Source organism: Aethalodelphis obliquidens, unplaced genomic scaffold, assembly GCF_003676395.1.
Source record: "Aethalodelphis obliquidens isolate GAN/ISIS:26980383/991018 unplaced genomic scaffold, ASM367639v1 scaffold42, whole genome shotgun sequence".
NCBI classification, from domain to species: domain Eukaryota; kingdom Metazoa; phylum Chordata; class Mammalia; order Artiodactyla; family Delphinidae; genus Aethalodelphis; species Aethalodelphis obliquidens.
Window position 1 is genome coordinate 7,109,765 of NW_020837986.1, and position 5,231 is coordinate 7,114,995.

The following is a 5,231-nucleotide window of genomic DNA, read 5'->3' on the forward strand; positions in this document are numbered from 1 at the left end:
CTGCAGCCCAGCCGAGCCACTTCCCAGCAGCCCCAGCCAGGCCTCTAATTGATTAGGCCATAAAGCCTGGGCACTAAATTGAAAGGAGCTGCACTAATTCTCTTTTATGTTAAATTTCTGTCTTTCCCCTTTATCGAATCCCCCGCCCAATGTCCCTTTCCCTCCCCATCACAGGCTTGCTGTGGGCCTGTTTTTTCCATGCACAGATTAAGTACCTAATCAAAATCTTGTCTCCCCTAATGGCATAAAATTGAAAGATAGATATTGCACTTTACACAGCTGATTAAACACTCGAATGTGGCTAAATGCTTAAAGGGCTTGTTACATTAACTAACTCTGTCATCTGCCCACTGTCTTATAATTGCATGTGCTTGGGCTGCTTGGGGGAAGCACAGCATGATGGCTCTCCAGGCACCTCCTCTTTGGTGGCCTCGCCCGCCCCCCTCCCTGGGGCCTCCTGCACCATAGCTGTGCCATGGTATAGGGAGTCAGACCAGGAGTGGCCACCATGCTCCCCACTGTCCTTGGATGGTGGGGACAGGAAGGAAGGAACGCCCCCCATGCCCACACAGCCAGTGCTCTCCCCTGCCACTAACCTCCAGCCCAGTGTACCAAGGCACCAGACCCTCCCACCCCTCACTTCCCACACCCATCCAGTGCCTGATCTCTTGCCTCCAAGAATAGAAATTTCCCCCAGCCCACTTCCAGAGGGACATGTCCTGAGTGCATAAGGCCAGTAGTGTCCTAATCATCGGTTTTGCTTCACCTCTGGCCTTTGACATCCTTCCCCAACATCTCGGGTGCTCACACCCACCTGTGTTTTGCAAACAAGGAACCTTGATAGTTATGACGGTGGAATATGGTGGCTGAGAGGGGAGGCGGTGAGGAGCTCATTTGACACCTGGATGCCCCTGACACTGAGTCTCTGTCTTAACACAGAGTGCCCTGGGGCCTCAGCCACATGGCTGGCAGGGTATATTAGTCAGGGTTCTCCAGAGAGATGCAGCCAATAGGATGTGTGTACACATACAGAAAGAGATTTATTATAAGGAATTGGCTCATGCAGTCATGGAGGCTGGCAATTCTGAATCTGCAGTGTGGGTGGGCCAGCAGGCTGAAGACCTGGGACAGCCGATGACACAGATGAAGTCCACAGGCTGTCTGCTGGAGAATTCCCCCTTGCTCAGGAAAGCATCTCCTTTTGTGCTAGTCAGGCCTTCAACTGATTAGATGAGACCCACCCATAGTATGGAGGGCAATCTGCTTTACCCAAAATTCCCCTATTTATATGTTAATCTCATGTAAAACACACTTCAAGTCAACACATAAAATTAATCATTACACAAGGAAGCAAGATCACACAGGAAATTGACCTACCTAAGTTCCCACGGCAAATTAGTGCAGGGCTGGGTCTTGATTCCAGTTGTCCTGACCCCTGGTCTTGCTTCCCACCACTGTGGCTCATGGCAGAGGGTAAAGGGCAGGGACAGGCTCACAGCTCAAGCCGACAAGAGGCAACCTTTTCTGCCACAGCTTCCAGCCCAGAGAAAAGACATGTTTCACAAAGGAGTAATCAGTTTTGTAGCATGATAGTTAAGGAAAAGCATGGACTTAATTTGGATAAGAACCTGGTTCGACCCTTGCCCCAACTATTTGTCTTCTCAGAAACCTTGGCAAATTTCTTAATCTTTTCATACTTCCATTTCTTCATAGGATAAATGAAGACTCCAGCAGGCATTCAACAAGTACTTATCAAACACCACCTCTATGCCAAGTTCTGAGCCAGGCATGGGCATTTCACAGTGAAAATGCAGGTCACTCCTGTCTTCATAGAGCTTACAGTTGAGAAGAGAAGGAAGACATGAATGATAGAATCATGGCACAAATTAGAAAATTACAAGTTGTGATAAATGTGATGTGGACAAAATTAACAAACAAATAAACACCAGCCACGGCAACTCTAAGGGGCTCGACTACAGAATAATAGGGTGGGGCGGCTACTTTAGACTGGGTGGCCAGGAGAGCTTTCGTAAGGAAGTGGCACTAAGCTGAGAGCTAAAGGATCAGAAGCCGCCAGCCATGCAGACGTTAAGAAAAAGGATTTTGACAAAGGGACAAAGCAAAGGGACAGCAAGTCCAAGGATTCCAAGGCAGGACTGGGCTGTCACAGGCCAATGTGGTTACAGAGTGGGGAGTCAGGAAAGTGGAGTTCAGCCTTGCCTCTGCATCCTTCCAAGTGTGTGCCTGGGCACTTGTCACCCATGGGAGCCTCAGTTTCCTCAACTATAAAACAGAAACCATAACACAGGACTGTGGAGAGGATCCAAAGAGAGAATGTCTGTCCTGTGCCTGTCTCAGCAAAGACTGGGTGCCCAAGAGCCAGAATCTCAGCCCTGGAAGGACCCTGAACATCAAACCAGCTCCACGTAACAGAGGAGGGAAATGTTTATCCCTTTTCTCTATTTCTCTGTCTCTTTCTGTCTCTGACCTCAAGCTCCACTTTTCTCTACAGTCTGCTTTATCCTCCTCTTTCAGACTGGCTTCGCCCACTGTATGTCTTCTGCCACAGCCCCCACCTAATAATTCGAATAAGTTAGGTTGTCAAGACACTGACTCCCGCCCCAACTGGACGTGAACTTTCAACTCAAATGCCTGGCACCACCAAAACCTGCGTCTACATCTCTAAGTTAAATTTGTCAGAGAGGACACAACTGGTCGTCTTATCTGCAACCAAGGAGCAAGCCTTAGCAGGTGCTCCCTGATCCGATCAATATGGCAGCAGGAAAAACAGACATGGGAACCTTGGGCAGCCAGTGCGGGGAGATCCTCCAGTGACAGCTTGCAGGCAGCCAGCAAGTGCAGCCAGGCTACAACTTGAGCTAAGGGAGTCCCAGGGCTTTGGCTCCAAGAAAACCATTCCAGTCCAACTATGTGCCATACCTCCCAGGGCCTCCCACCTCGTCATGCCAACCTGACCAGATGCCAGTGAAGCACAAGGATCCTCCCTCTTTTCAGTGTCAACCTCTTCACGAGAGTAACACCTAAACCAGACCCTGCAGCCTTGATAGCTTTTAACCACCCACTCCCCATGGTTCTGTGGAAACTGCAGCCCTCCACCTGTGGGACCCTCCTCTCTCCATCTGTGGGAACCTCCCTCCCTCCGTCTGTGGGAACCTCCTCCCTCCGTCTGTGGGAACCTCCTCCCTCCATCCCTGGGAACCTCCTCCCTCCGTCTGTGGGAACCTCCTCCCTCCATCCCTGGGAACCTCCTCCCTCTGTCTGTGGAAACCTTCCACTCCGGCCCCCCAGTAGCCCCTCCTTGCTGCAGCCTCTGAGGAAAGCGTTCATCTCTCCAGCCGCCTCCTTTACACAGCTCAATTGAGAGGATTATGGACTCCTCACTAAGTGCTTCACATTAAAGATTCATAGAGGCACAGTATATATCTAATAAGGCAGGTTGTACAACACAGAATCCAACGCAACGCAAAGCACATCGCTGAGAACTGGAGCCAAAGCGCCTCTGGTTGCTGAGGGCATCACTGCCGGTGCAACGGGATGTGGTGGTTTCAGGAGCCTCCTCTCCTCACCCCCCCACCTCTCCCCAGCTAACCCTCTTGACTCAGGGGCCACCCTGAAAGTTCCCTCATGCTGTGCACAAGAAGATACACACTCACATACATGCCCTCTCACACATGTGTGCATGCACACTGACTCACATGCATACACAGAATTACATATCCACACATGCATGCACAAGTGCTCATGCAATCACATGCATACAGTCACACGCGTGCACATTTATATACACACACTCACATACATGCTCAAGCACATGCGTGTACACCCACATTCACACACTTGTACACACACTTCATAAGAGTGCACTCAGCCACACACACCAAACCAACAAGAACAATGATAGCAATGACACCACTGACTGAGAGCTTACCACGTGGCAGTCCCTCTAGATGTCTCATTTATGCTCCTGTTAAAGGGTCCTTATATCCATTTGACGTTAAGAAAAATGATCCAGAAAGACCTTGGCCAGGTTGCTTGTCCAAGGTCACACAGCCAATAGTGGCAGAAGTGGCATTTGAGCCTAGATGCATCCATGCTGTAAACCACTGAAACACTGCCTCTTAGCAGAGAGACCATCATGCAGAGCCTCCTCAGATCCTTTCTGGAAGTGCAGAAGGGCATGGGGGAAGGGACAAATCAATCCGCATTTAGATATCCACAGAGTCCCAGAGACACCTCACCTGTGGATTCACACACTTGACAGATCCTGCTTCAGGTAGCTCTACCCACTTGCACAGATGCAAGAACTCACACACACACACACACACACACACACACACACATCCACGCGCACAGGCAGGGTGAAAACTTTCCACATTTTCCAGGGCTGAGAGGTTTCCTGGAATAAAACCCGGATGGCCCCAGGCAAACCTGAATGAGTCGTTTAGCCTACACGGGCACACACAGGGACACTCCTGGGTACCACACCCACACCCCCAAGTGCTCACACTCATAAGGTTCAGGGTCTGGTGGGTGGAGCAGGGTTTGAGGTTGGGGAGGGGAAGAGGGTCCTTAAGACTCTACCTTCAACATTTCAGGCCTGCAATGAGTTTATCTACTTGGTTCATCTGCTCAGTCCCCCTCCTCGCCTTCCCCAGCCTGTCTTGTCTTCTCCCAAGGATCCAAGGAAGCTCCGTATGAATCAGGGCCACAGGGCCCACACCTTTCAAGTAAGCAGGAGCCTTCAGTGCCAGATTCATTCATAGCTGAGAGCAAGACACAGGATGAAACTCCCAGACTCCTGCCTGGTCCTAGAAAGATGTGCTTCTGCCCATCACACCCACACAGACACACACGCACCCCACATACTTCTCCCATAGCATTCAGTCAATGTGTGAACCCCACTCTCTGTCCCTCCTCACCCCAGGAATCACAGATAGAGAAAAGAGAGGGAACCCTCACTCTCCAGGACCTCCATGGAGCTTGGTCAATGTGGGCTTCGTTCCTGGCACAGTCCCCTGTTGGCAGCATGACAGGGAAATTTATTTCAGCTCCCAAAGCCATCTTCATCACAGGAAATGGCAACCCAAGCTTTGATACCTTTTACCGTGGCAGCTCACATCCAACAAATCTGGAATTTTATCTCTGCTCAAATAACCACATTCCCCACTAAAAACTTGGTCCAAACCACCATCATCTCTCGCCTGGACTAC

General features: G+C 50.4%; 1 long non-coding RNA gene across 1 annotated transcript; it reads right to left on the minus strand.

Moving 5' to 3' along the window:
• Positions 1 to 1,010: 1,010 nt before the first annotated feature.
• Positions 1,011 to 4,716, minus strand: LOC113605194 (uncharacterized). Its single transcript, XR_003427074.1, has 2 exons — positions 3,950 to 4,716; positions 1,011 to 1,533 (listed from the first exon to the last, which is right to left on the minus strand). It is a non-coding gene; the product is annotated as an uncharacterized LOC113605194 (long non-coding RNA).
• Positions 4,717 to 5,231: the final 515 nt, after the last annotated feature.